Source organism: Cuculus canorus, chromosome 2 (assembly GCF_017976375.1).
Source record: "Cuculus canorus isolate bCucCan1 chromosome 2, bCucCan1.pri, whole genome shotgun sequence".
Classification (NCBI taxonomy): Eukaryota; Metazoa; Chordata; class Aves; order Cuculiformes; family Cuculidae; genus Cuculus; species Cuculus canorus.
The window spans coordinates 34,830,721-34,845,691 of record NC_071402.1 but is presented as its reverse complement, the minus strand read 5'-3'; positions in this window follow the sequence as shown (position 1 = coordinate 34,845,691).

Here is a 14,971-nt window from a genome sequence, read left to right as displayed (position 1 = left end):
ATATGAATACAAAATCTTTGTTTACAGTTTCAAACAGAAAAAAAAGCAGGCGTTTGTTCTTTTCCAAACCATCACCAGTCCCTGCCTTCACTGTCCCAGTGTCATGTCATGGCTTCTCTAAAATACATACCTACTATGTGACAGCCCAGGACTACAGTTTTCCCAGTGTCCTGAGAAAAGTATTTCACTTGTCCTGGCATAACATTGTCCTTGAGTAAGACAGTAGAAAGTTCACATCTTTTTCTGAAATCAAGATTATGCTTTGCATACTGATTTCTAAAATTCACTTCCAAAGTTTATCCTTCTCTTCTGTCTCTGACTTTTGTCAATAATACATCTATGAACACAAGTAAATCCCGTTCCCAGTATTTGCTTTCTGAGCTTTGCAGCCTTGGGAAACCTCAGGTTTCAGAAAGGCCTTAGAAAGTCTGTCTTTCACGGCTTGCTGGCCATCTCAAGGTACCGCGGTAATCAAGTCCCTTTGTTCAAGGATTTGTTCTGAAACTACACACAGTTTGTCTGTTTAGTATTCCCAAGACATTTTCACAACCTTCCTTGGAAAGCCATGTATTTTCTATTAACAGGAATGAATATAAAATATCAAGTTTCCTAGTTTTATCTGCCTTTTCACCATGCCATTTGGATTGACTTCAAGATGTTAAAGAATTAATGTCTGTATTTTTTAATGTGGGAAGGTTGTGCTTTTCTCTAATTGGCAAAAAATAAAGTTGATTTCCCTTCTCAAAGTCATTTATGTCCTTGTTAATTTAAAAAGTTGGTGAAGGTTCAGTTCATTTAACAAACTTGCTGAAGTGCATGCATGAAAAGATGATTCATATTTTAAAATTGAATTAAACCCCTGCCTCTTACTGAACACAGAAATAAGAAGCAGAACCAAGTTTTGCAGAATAACTAAAAATATTTGAAAAACCTGTTTTGACAAGGTTTATGCCTCAAAGTTGGTATGAGATTTGAGTCTGTGACAATATTTCATGCTAGTTATTTTTTAATGTGTATACACCTACAGATTTGGCTATCATTGGAAGTAAGAAATAGAGGAAGAAAGGTATGTGAAGAAATGGCATCTAAAAATTAGATTCCAAGTTGAAAAAAACACATGGCTCCAAAGAAAATTTACATTCAGAAGAAAACTACAAAGCTTCATACCCTTTGTTATGAATTTCTTCCCAAACCAGATAAGGTCTTTAAAAGCTTTTAGCACTTTTTCAGATCCTTTTATGTTATCTGCACCTTTACTCCCCAAACACCCGTCCAAAACACAGCTACATGAGTTTGTCTATAAGTCTAGTCTCATTACATTCATAGACTATCACAGGTAAAGTCATAGTCCTGAATCCCTGAAAGTAGCTGTTTAGTCATTGCTATCATTTGACACATTTTTTGTTTTGGCAGAAATGTACTCTATTACTTTCTCAAATATTTTTGCTGAACAGTAGCAAGAAAGATGGGATTATATTTTTAGTCATCCAGACGATGGCAGTATTTTCACAATTTAGTTATGCAGTACGAGAATATTATTGACAAAAAGGGGCTTTGTCTTTCTTTTTCTCTAATCTTCAGTTATTCTCGTATCATCCTTTCCTTTCCTTGTACTGCTTTACTTAATGAAAAGAGCTTTCTTTAAGATCTTACTTATATTATTATACTTATAATACTTATAATATTCCCAAATTACTCTAAAGTGCTTACTCCTTTGTCTTTCAGCCAGTGCCACTTCACTGGTGTGCAAAACAAAACAAATATTTCAGAGCAAATCATGCCTGACTGGGTACAGATGCTCTGGAAAAGGGAAGGTGACAGGGGACTGTCCCTCTGGCCTCTGGCCATCCCTCTGCTCCTGGAAAAGCTCAGCAAGTGCAGGAGAAAGGATGCTTGTGGCATGGAGAGTCAGTCCTGCCCTGCAGCACCGAAAGCAATGAGCCAGATGCAAAAACCAGAACACTGAGGTACTTGAAATAGCCACATTCGTCTGCTGAGAACTTCGGCTGCTTGTGCCCAGGGCCAGTTCTGGTACACGGGATTGTGGATCAAACATGAGAGGAAAAGCCTTGGCTGATCCCTCCCCATCCTGAGTGCTATGTTTCAGAAGAGGACTCATGCACTTGCTCTTGCCCCATGTGTCGTGGATTTGTACTCCACTATGGTCCTGCCACAGCTTTGACTTGTCCCACCGTGAGAGACCTGTCTGGGATCTCTTCTCCCCATCATCTGCCCTGGTTTCCCAGTTAGACACAGGGAGCTAATGCCCCCTCAGTGCCCATCCATCCTAGCTGTCACACCCAGCTTCTCTCATCTTCCCCCGCTGCTGTCATGAAAAACAAAGTCATTATGACAAATTACTACCCTGTGGGTGAATCTGTCTTGACAGGAGGAAGCAGCTCCTGTGTCCAGGCAAGCATTGAAAAGCAGACACTCCTCCACCCTATCTTCCCATGGGTTTATCCCATGGCACCTCCCTGGAGTCCACACATCTGCAGAAAAGCGGACAAGGACCAGTCTTGCCCTTTGTCAGCCACTGTAGAATGCAGAGCAACTTTCAGAGAAGGGACAGGGACCCATCTCCCTCTCACTGTCACTGACAGATGGGTGCCATGGTTGCAAAGCTCAGTGAGTCTTGAATGCTATGCTCACTTCTGGTGAGGAATCACCTGGGAGGATGGGCAGTAGCTCTCTTGTCCTCTACCCATTATCAAATCTGCCTCTCCTTTAAATGCTGAAGGAATTCACCAGGAAGCTGGAAACAGCTATTAACCACATGTTGAGAAGGGAAATGAATGCACATTTTCTTTAACTATTTTTGCAGCTCTTGGGAAAGAGAGGGTAAAAGAGATGAAAACCTGAAACCTGGTCAGTAACCGGGCTACATGCCCACTTGATATCAGGGCAAATTCAGTTAAAGCTAATGGAGCCATAAAACATGTGGCCTATTCAACTGCAGCGATAACACAAGGTATGTTCCTCTTTTTGAGATCAGTGCCCTTTAAATGAGCTGAAAACACATGGATATTCTCATTTATGTGAGGAACGGTCCCTATGTATGAAGCTCAACTCTAAACCCAGTAGTGTGAGGTGGTTATTGTCTTCTGTCATGCTACTCCATTGCAAGATTATAAATGTTCAATGAAATAATAGAATAATAATCTACAGAATGAGATGAATATGTATACTTGCATACTACAGTGTTACTATTGCATGATGGCAAGTCATTCATTGCTACAGGAGAGAAGTTTTCTTTGCAATGTAGTGATCCCTATTACCAGTTTCCTTTCCCTCAAGCAAATAAATTATTAGTCATTGCCAGAGGCAAAATATTTGACTACTAAATTGTGGCATGGCATTTCCCCTATCCCTTTGCCTGAGCTATGGCTCACCTACAGAGTACAGCAGCTCAAGTCACTTTTACCACTCATCTGCTACTGGTCATGCAAATCTCTACCTTGTTTAACTGTTCACAGATCCAGTCCTGTGTAGAAGCCCATTTCCTACGAGCTACATCAGAGCTAAATCTGCTTTTATTCCAGTACCATGACTGCAGGCTTGAAATTAATTGAGCATATAAACTTGCTACTCATTTTTATTTTATTTTTTAATCCTGTACTCTACCAAAATAACTAGTAACCTACTTTTTAGTGATGTGGAGATGAGTTTGCTGGCAGCAGGCAGTGCCACATGCTGCTGGGCCTTAGGACCGCTGTTACGAATGCCTTATACACTCCCCTTCCCTCCAGAAAGTTTGATTTCATTTTCTTTTAACATAGATTTTCCTCCAAAGGGAAATATCTCTTTGTTCAGCTATAGAATGACTCCAGTTAGAGATTAATATTGAAAAACAAAATTAATTTTCAAGTGAGGATATAGTGCTTATAGCTGATTTGTCAGCAATGGTGTGTTGCCGGCTAATGACAGAGTTGGTCACTGAAATATGGTGCGGGTGCTTTCAGAGGAATTGAGCCATTCCAGCCATGCCATGCCAGGAATGGGTTACATTTCTCTGAAAAAAAAAAAGAAAAAGAAAATAGTTTGGTGGAGGACCCAAAAGGGAAAAAGAAAAGACAAAAGAAGCCATAGCTACAGGTACCTCTGGGAGTCAGGCCAACTCCTCTTCCTCTTTGCTTTTTTACAAGGCATAAACTTGGGGAAATCCCTACCAGCAGCAGGTTGCCCATGGCAGGGAACAGGGCAGGTGGGGCTATGAGACTGATATGTGTGGACATCAGGACCAGTGGCATTGATGGCAGTGGCAGCTGCAGTCATGGAACACCTCAGGATGCTCTATGTGGTCTGAAGCTCCCGGTGGCTGTGCCAGGCTGAGTTGTCCCAGTATGCGGAAGATATAGTGATCCCAGATCTGTCAAAATTGACTGGATTTCATACAATCATAGAATGTTTTGTGTTGAAAGGAACCTTTAACGGTCATCTAGTCCACCCTCCCTCCTGCAGTGAGCAGGCACATCATCAACTATTTCAGGCTACTCAGAGCCCCATCCAATCTGACCTTGAATATTTCCTGGGATGGGGCATCCAGCACCTCTCTGGACAACCTATTCCAGTGTTTCATCATCGTCATTGTAAAAAAATTCCTCCTAATATCTAGTCCAAATCTACCCTCTTCTAGTTTAAAACCATTAAGCCTTGTAATGGTTTAGGGCCTTGCTAACAGGCCTTGCTAAAAGGTTGGTCCCACCATACTTATAGGCCCCCTTTAAGTACTGAAAGACCACAATAAGGTCTCCCCAGAGCCTTCTCTTCTCCAAGCTGAACAGCTCCAGCTTTCTCAGCCTTTCTTTGTAGGCAAGGTATTCTATGGCTCTGATCATTTTTGTGGCTCTCCTCTGGACCTATTTCAACAGGTCCCATGTCTGCGTTGTGGTGAGGGCTCCATAGCTTGACTCTCCAGAGCAGTGTATAGTGGTAGAATCAACTCCCTTGACTTGCTGGCCATGCTCCTCAAGATGCAGCCCAGGATACAGTTGGCCTCTGGGCTCTGGGCACACAATGCTGGTTCATGTCCAGCTTTTCATATACCAGGACCTCCAAGTCCTTCTCTGAAGGGCTGCTGTCAATCCCTTTGTACCCCACACTCTTTGAATACTGGGGGTTGCTGCGACCCAGGTGTAGGACCTTCCACTTGGCCTTGTTGAACCTCATGAATTTCACTCAGACTTACTTCCCCAGCTTGTCCAGGTCCCTCTAGATGGCACCTCATACCTCAGGCATGTTGATCACACCACTCAGCTTGGTGTCTTCTGCAGATTTTTGATCTCACTGTCTATGTCTATGATGAAGTAGATATTAGACAGTACCAGTATGGACCCCTGAGGGACACCACTTGTCACTGATCTCCATCTGGACATTGAGCCAATGACAACTACCCTCTGTATGTAGCCATCCAACAATTCCTGATCCACCAAAGTTTTTCCCCCAATGTGGTTGGTATTAAAAAAAAGTAGGGAATTATCTTCTTTTCCACCATTCACTTGTTTCTTTTAATTTTCCAATTTAAAAAAACTCAACATTAAGATAACCGTCTGCATTCACAGACATCTCTAGCACATTCTGTTTTAAAGCAATGCTTAAAGACACGCATATTGTACGCAGACAGTTATGTGACTGAGATACAAATGACCTTTTCTGCCGTGACTGGTGTAGAGCTGAGAATTCACTCTGTTTCATGTTCTAAAGAGGACAATTGCTATCTAGGCAGGTAAAAATGAGACAGAAGGGCATGACAATTTGGGGATCTGCATTTGACCTCTACCAGAACAAAATTAGAGGACTATTTTAAAGATTTTCTCTCAGAGGAACAAGAGGAGATGCTCCAAGAAATGAAGCAAGAGATAAGCAGCTGAGACATATGTCATAGACTCAGGTTTAATGAATGTTTACAGCTGACCTTACACAATGAAGTACATGGAATTTTAATCACTTAAACACCCGAACAGCTGCTTGTAGGTTTTTCCATATGCGGTATTTACAATGCTCATAACTATGTTGCTGAGTAACATTAGGTTTCTCTGCCAGAATCAACTGTAGACTTCTTTTTCATCTGCTGCCAGCTAAATGCTTAGCAACAGATAGAGCAGTTTATCATCCATAAATAATGGTGTGATGTATATAAGAATTTGTTAACTATCAGTCAGTACTTTTTTTCATTTATGCATTGTGGACATATTCTTTATCTCCTGAGTAATTTTTAGTTAATACTGCTGTTTCTTCTTTCATCTATTTCCAAAATAAAGAATACTACAAACAAGCTTATGGTACTTCTACAAGATATATTGCCATGAAAATTAGTGTTGCGACATCATCTTCTTGTCTTGTTGCTGAATTTACAGTTCTAAGTTATTTCAAATAATAAAAACTTCATTGTGGTTACACATACTTGTCCAGAGAGCAGAAACTTCTGAGACTTGCCAGCTTTCAAGTACTCAACAAAACAGATGTGCTTATTACAGGCAACTTTAATAGAAATCATCATCAAAGAAATGAGTGGGCATGGAAACAGAAATACAAGCAGTAGTGTTTCCAGTTTTGAAATCTATTGGGAAACATTGCGGAGAAGTGCACAATAGCATTACTGATCAGTTTATTGAGATTCTGGTCCTTATCCTTACCAATATTACTAATTTTCTTTAACTAAAGGGACATTCTAGCATAAATATGTCAGACAAATGCTGAAATGTCTATGAGACTTGCACCATAGCCATACAAATAAGACTTGTGAGAAGTTCAGAACAAACAAGTTTTCCATTGTTTGGCTTCCTATTTTCACAGCTCTATGTGTCCATTTTTCAAAACCAAAATGGGAACTAGCTCCTTGCTAGTCTGTAGTTCTTACCAAATATATATAAATCTTATAGTATTTTGTAATAAATATATACTGTGTTGAGTTTGGGGCCTCTCACTACAAGAAAGATGTTGAGGTGCTACAGCGTGTGCAGAAAAGGGCAACAGAGCTGGTGAAGGGGCTGGAAAACAAGTCTTATGAGGAGAAGCTGAGGAAACTGGGGTTGTTTAGCCTGGAGAAAAAGAGGCTGAAGGGAGACATTATCACTGTCTACAACTACCTGAAAGGAGATTGTAGCAAGGTGGATGCTGTCTCTTCTCCCAAGTGATAGGTAGTAGAATGAGAGGAGATGGCCGCAAGCTGGGCCAGAGGAGGTTCAGAGTAGGCATCAGGAAAAATTTCTTCACTGAAAGGTTTATTGGGCTCTGGCACAGGCTGCCCAGGGAAGCGGTTGAGTTGTCATCCCTGGAGGTATTTAAAAGACATGTGGATGAAGTGCTCAGGGATATGGTTTAGTAGCGTACTGGTACGGTTGAACTTGATGATCTCAAAGGTCTTTTCCAAGCAGGCAATTCTATGATTCTATGAAAAAGTCTGAGCCTGCAGGCACAAGCATATGACTTGGTTTTATGCTATTTCCTGGTGCATGTTGCAGTAGGAAAAAGGTGGAGGTCATTTGAACGCAATGTCTGGAATAGCTTCACAGATCCAGCAATGACAGCACAGAATTCCTGTATTTTGTCTGCTGTTTCTGCATGGAGGTGTGCCAACACAAAAGCCTTGTGCCATTGATGTGCGACCACCAAGCACTGCTTTTGGAAGGCATTGTGCCTTAAACATGGCCATGAGATGGTGTGGAGCTATTCTTCTAGTAGGCTGTCCACAATTGATGGCGCAGTGACAGCTAACCCTCACCATGAAATTCATCATACTGCTTTTATTAGGTACCGTAAGAAAAGTTGATTTTTCTTAAGGATAAAGATACCTCCCTCAGCTATAAGGATACACTGGCACAAATGCCTGTCAATGCAATGGTTTCTCTGAATGTCTGATTTTTAAGAAATTGAGAGTTCATTCAAAATTCTCTCATTTATTATAGAATTGTCTTGCTGAGCCAACAAAACATACCCAACAATTACTCTCTATGAGATCTAAAGTAGCCAAATGCTCTTCTAAGGACAATTGAGGAAGACAAATTAGGTTGTTCTGACAGTAGTAAATGACTATATATTTTACAGACATTTACTTATCAAATGATTCTCTCTCTTTTATCCTTTCCTACTGGAAATCTATTCCTTTAAAAACAGCAGGAAAAAGGAAGAATGGACCAAAATAATATCTGTAAATTAAACTAATTTCTAAATCAAAACAGATGGCAAAAGAGACTGTGGAACAGCTGACTCATCAGCTGAGCTGTACTTAAAAGAGGAAAGCCAGAGTAGGGATCATCAGATTATCTCTCAAGAAAGTCTGCATCTCTCTGGAAGAATATTTGCATATTTCCAATATGATGAAAAAAAAAAAGACATTTGTTGCATTTGTATTCCTGATGGAGATCATCCATTGCAATCTGTCAGTTTACTCTATCCGCTAGTTCTTTAATCCAAAGAGAGACATTCCAAAAGTAAGAAATGGATGAAATGAAAAATAAGGTCCTCATTTCCCTCCACCAACTACAGTTTTAAGAAGGTACCTGTGTCAGGAACTCAGTCAGAAGAACATCCCATCACTTACATAGAGTTTTGCCAGCCTGAGGACTCCAGTGATAACCCAACTGTTACAATATGTGGCAATAACAGGACATATTTTGTTGCAAAACACATTTAAATTATAGCAAGTTTGAATGAATCTGGCAGACTTGTTTTGGATGGTTCAGTATAAATTGTGTCTTTTTTTTTCAGTTATGCTTTGTATTTCGGGGGGTGGGGAGGGGTTGTGTTGTTTTTTTTCTTCAGTGTACACATGGGAAAACACATAACTATACAACAGGGTAGCTATTGTATAAAAGCCTGCTGTGGTTTAACCTGGCAGGCAGCTAAATACCACACAGCACTTTGCTCACTTCCCCTCAGTGGAATGAGAGAGATTAGAAGAAAAAAGGGTAAAACTCATAAACACGGTATAATAGGATAGAAAAGGAAGGGAGAATGAGAATGAGAATGAGAATGAGAATGAGAATGAGAATGAGAATGACCATGATAATTATAATGGTAATGGCCATGATAACAATAATAAAGTTGATCATAAAAGGATACAGAAAACAAGAAATGCACAATGTAATTTCTCACCACCTGCTGACTGACACCCAGCCAGTCCCTGAGCAGTGGCCCCAACCTCACAACAGCAAGACTCCAGTGATCAACATGTTTGTGAGGTTTTTTTGATGAAAAGGAGAAATCATGCTTCACCAGTCTGATAAAGTTCTACAATGTAGTGACTGACCTTGTAGATGAAAGGATAGCAGTGGATATGTTCTACCTAGGCTTCAGGAAGATCTTTTACAGAGTCTCCCATAAGATCTTTATACAGATGTTAATGGGTGAGCAGACAGTAAGGTGGATTGAAAGCTTTCTGAGCAGTTGGGCCCAGAGGGTGGTGATCAGTGGAACTAGGTTAGTTGGAGGCTGGTAACTAGTGGTGAATCCCAGACGGTCAATACTGGGCCCAGTCCCTCGCTACAAGAAGGATGTTGAGGCTCTGGAACATGTCCAGAGAAGAGCAAGAAAGCTGGTGAGGGGGCTGGAGAACAAGACTTACGAGGAGCAGCTGAGAGACCTGGGGTTGTTTAGCCTGGAGAAGAGGAGGCTGAGGGGAGACCTTAATGCTCTGTACAACTACCTGAAAGGAGACTGTAGAGAGGAGGATGCTGGCCTCTTCTCCCAAGTGACACAGGACAGGACAAGGGGGAGTGGCCTCAAGCTGCACTAGGGGAGGTTCAGACTGGATATCAGGAAAAATTTTTCACAGAAAGGCTCATGGGGCACTGGCAGAGGCTGCGCAGGAAGATGGTTGAGTCACCATTCCCTGAGGTATTTAAAAGACGGGTAGACAAGGTGCTCAGGGACATGGTTTAGTGGTTGATAGGAATGGTTGGGTGGTCTGGATGATGGGACAACACACACCCTCAGCCACTGTGCTGAATACAGAGAACTGGGATAAGTGGTTTATATGCCAGGAGGTTTTGCTGCCATCCAGAGGGACCTTGACAGGCTGGAGAAATGGGTTGACAGGAACCTCATGAAATTCAACGAGGAACATCCCATCTTCAGATCTAAGGTACTATTTAATTGTAAGAGTATGAGTAAGATGAGGAGCTGTAGTATGCATTCCTGGTTCAGTCTTTTGTTCAGCACTGCATCTTAGTCAGATTTTGGTGGTAGCCAAAATGCATTTTACTTTTTCTCTCAAGTGCTGTACAATCTTTCTGCCTCTCTTTACCCCTGTCCTCAGACTGCCTGTTCCATATAACAGCCTGGCAGGTTCTTTTCACCAGTTCCGTACCCACTACACTCAAGCTTCTTCTTCCTTCTGACTACCACCCAAATTAAGCTTTTAATTACAACCCTTTCATTTAAACACCTTATTCCCAGCCTGTTCAGCACCTACAGAGCAGTCCATCTTCAGTGGCTTTCCAGAGAGCCTGCACGCTTTCTCAGTAATCAATCAAACACGAAGTGCTACCTGTACCTATGGATCTGATCACACACTCCTGACTGGAAACTTGTTTGTCACTATAGGTATTAGGTAGGGACTAGGTACATGGGCGGCAGCAATGTACTTCCAGGCATATGCCAGGTCTCACTGAGTGACTCAAGTCTGCATTTTGCTGTGCGACAAAGCACACTTTGTTCAGTGAATGTCTCATTCTGCACTGGTGCTATGGGATGATGGGCAGAAGCAGGCAGTTCTTTTGACTCAATAGGTATTTTTAACTGCACAAAAAACCCACAAACTTGCCATTGTTTGCAGGTGATTATTTCTTCTTAAAATTCTCTGCTTATTTATCAACTGAGCTGCCTAATTTATCTTTTTCACTAATCCCACCTTTCAGTGCCTCTCTTCAGTTATCCAGTTCCATTGCTTTATAAACTAAAAATGAAATGGAAATTAGTATTTACTAATACACCATTCAACACAAGGCTGTGCCCACTCATCTTCTAAAATACAAATATAAATGGGAATGTTTTTCTTCTCTAGATAAATGTCTGTTCCCCTTTGAATCCTATGAAATTCATTGCCTCAATTCTGTCTCGTGAACATATGATACTTTTTTGAGAAGAGACTTTGGGACTTTTAAGGTCTTCTGCTTTCTATTCTGTATTCTTTGGGAGTGGATAATTTGGGTTTGTTTATGCACCTAGATCATTTGACTTTTTTAATTTTAAATATGCTACCTTTGACTTGCTATCATTTTTATTGAACAAGAGTTTATTAATCAGAAGTAGCTAGTCAGCCTTCTTCACAACATTGCCTTTTCAATATGTCTTTTCAATATCTAAGTATCATCCCCTTATCTACTTTTTATACCAGTCTGTCCTTTAAACATATATTTAATCTCTACATCTCCTATTGCATGCATAAACTTTCAAAATATTCTGTATTATAAGTCATATTTTATAATATTGAAAGGGAAGGGAAAGGAAGGGAAAGGAAGGAAAGGGGAATATAACTGTGTAAGTCACTATTATGAGAGTATATTTAGAGAACTATATTAGAAACAGGCTCCCAGCCCTTAAAGCCATATGAAATCAGAAACTAGAAAATGGCTATTTTTTTCACATGCATATACATGCCTCTTACCAACACAGGTCTGACAGTGTTTGTTTAAGCCTATATCCAGCTCATACAGCAGATTCAAGAAGTATTTAGGGATGGTTGGACTCGATGATCCAGGAGGTCTTTTCCAACCTAGTGATTCTGTAACATCCTGTTGTATCTGAAAGATGAACACAGCCCTGGCATGATGTGGGTACCATGGCAAGCCAATGTGAATAGGAATGCCCATGGAGTTCCAGCTTGCTTTAATTTATGCTTCGTTCTTCTTCAGATCTTGTGTAATTTTACGCATAGCATGTGTATATGTATATACACATACATATGGACAGATGGTTACATAGAAAAAAAGATGTACTGAGTCCTGATGAATTTTAACTATACTATAAAAATGTACCAAATTATAACCCTTAAGGTGCTAGGGATAGTCTTAATGCTTCGGGTATTACAGGTTACACACACACATTACTCACTAGAATAAAATTTCTATTAAAATCTTGAGTCCTGGAATACTTTTGCCTATTCCTAGCTTTAGGATTTTTTGTATGCTCCTTACTGTTCTGTTATTCAATTCACCTGATGTATTGTTGAGAAAATAATGAGTTCTTCTGAAACAGTGTGAAGAGTATTCCCTTTTTTTACTTCTTCACTTGAGTCACTGCTGGGGAGGCACCATTCATATAGTCTCAGGACATGACAATGCTGAGTGACTTATCCATAGTCCAGCTAGTCCGTCCAGAACAGCTTGAGGTAATTCTCATGCTAACAGCAAAGTAATCTTGCGTTTAAAGGAACAAGATATTTTTTGCTGAAATTTACTAAGATACAAAATTATATGGGCTCCTCATCCACCTGGACCACTTCATTTCATTTGCCAGCAAACAGAGCAGGATGATTTTGGGAGATGTCTGCAGAGAAAAAAACCTTTAAGCCAATTACTAGTACCTGTTCTTGGGAAGTCATTAGGCCTTGTAAATTGGCCTCCACAAGTAGGAAATCTGATTCTAAGAATCAAATCTAGTCAGTCTCCCAGATATCTGAAACTACACCTACAAATTTGCTTTACATGTTCAAACTAAACAATACACATCAGATATGAAATACTGGCAGACAGCTGTTTTCAAGGACTCTACATATCAATGCAGGTAATTGCCAAATAGTAGGGTTTTTTTGCATTGAATCTATTAGTGCTCAATTTATGAACACAAAAATGGCTAAATAATAGAAAAAATATTACTGTATCAATAAATTATCCAGCCTTCTGCCAGTGCAAGTACTCAGCATTTTAAAAACATCCTCAGCTCTCTTATTGTATTATTAGGAAAACAGCTTCATTAGAATAAGAGGTCCATCATTTTCTTTTAGTTTTCTTTATGTCATTCTTTGTCAGTCTACATATAAATAGGAGATTTTAAGTTGGGTCTGTGTGATGCTTACATAAAGTCTAAAGCTGGATTATGCTAAGAACTTTATTTTTTTCTTTAAGTCTCATCTCTTGTAAGTTTGACTGTTCCCGGTTCCATCTGTAGCAAAATCCCAGCAGTCATCATTGTGCTATGTTTGGGAAAAACATAGGCATAATGAAAGAGTTTCCTTACTTTTGTGTAGTGTTAATATACTCCTCCAGAAATTTCACTAGTGAGCTGGACAACAACCAACAAAACTGATAAGCTGACAGGCCTTTCTGTTGCTTTACAAAGGGGCTTTTGCAATCTAAAACTGTGAATCTCTTCACCTCTGTAGTGAGTAAATCTCTTCTGTATTTTAAATTATGGAAGGAAATACAAGTGAATAATGAGGACATGGTACTTTAAGAGGCATGACTTGTCAATATAAGGAGAATGACAGAAGACTGGAAATAAGGGTGAGATTAATTCTAAGGAACAGCTATCAATAGAAAAACAAAAACTCCTTAAAACATAAACGGCATCAGCATTGCCTTAACAGAATTCAGATGTTGAACAAAACGCTGTGGCATTTCAGAAAAGTCATTGCCTTAGTTACAGTGCTGCGTAACAACATTTATCAATAACATTCACTTGTAAATATGTTGTGCTTGGCCAAGAAAGTAAAAGCTAGAATAAATAAATGCGTTTTCTCTAACAACTTGTTTGACAGTGGTAATTTATAATCACTGAGGCTGCAGTGCAAAAAAATCTCACTTTCCTCAAACCATTCAGTGTTATCCCAAGAAAAGCTACCACAGAAGTTCTGTTTGCATTTTAAATCCACCTATTTAAATTTTGGTTGATCTGGTAAATTCTATTGTTTTGGCTTATCAAACCATGATGCAGTGAAATGCCTCCTTAAAACCACTTGATGGCAACAAAGCAATTCAGATACCAGAAGAGTTTCAAAGACTGTTTTATGTGTATCAAGATGTTCCTGTTCAAACAACTTAAAAAATCTAAGATAACGTACAAATACTTTAAGAAGCCTGCATCACAGGGTTTGTCTTTTACTTGTGTCATTAAATTTCTTTGACTACTATTCCAGCTCAGAAACAAAGACTGATAAAGAAGCATAATTATCAAATAAAGCTTCTTCAAACCACCTCCTACAGGGTTCTGTGTCAGACAGGCGAAATGGATACACCTCCCAAACAGTGAGCTTTCTATTTGCATGGAAGAAATACACTAGAAGCTCATTTTGCAGCAACAGCGGCTGCAACAGGAGGAGAACAGAAATCTCTCAGTAGCTGGCAGGGCACTGCAAGGAGAAACACAGATTAACACGTCCACCTTCGGTCCCCTCTGCACATGACACTCAAAGTACTAAATCAGCTGCTGTTTCCTGGAATAGCTGGGACTGCCAAGGGAAGAGGCTGTGGCATAGGGGTCTGATAGTAGCACTTAGCCCCCCAAAATGGAGAGGAAACTACAGATGAGAGAGTCTATTAGTGTTATTTATCACCTCTCTATACATGAGAAATCAAATACAAAAGTGCAATATTCCCTAAACCAAAACAACTTTCACTTGTCTCCAATTTCAAATCCATACCCAAACTGCATTAATGCAATCTCCAAATTGGCAGAGTGGCACATAAATCATCAGGGAAGAATATACATCTCTTCTTGAGCCTTATATAGACACAATCCATATCAAATGCAAATTTAGCTATATTTATAGATTAATTTATTATGTGACCAATGACAGCCAAGGTCAGCTAAAAATAAGGCTCAAGTGGAAGATAGGTGGATCGCCCAGTTTGAAATATGTTTCTTTTTCACAAAAAGTATTTCTTCTTCTAAACTGCAGTTCTGTTAGTTCCTCTGCCAGGCTTCATATACTCAGTAATCCTCTGGTAGCTGCATTTTCTGCTCTGCAGACTTACTTGTATACGCTTTCTCCATAGGGCAGCACTACACATCACATTACTGATATATTTAA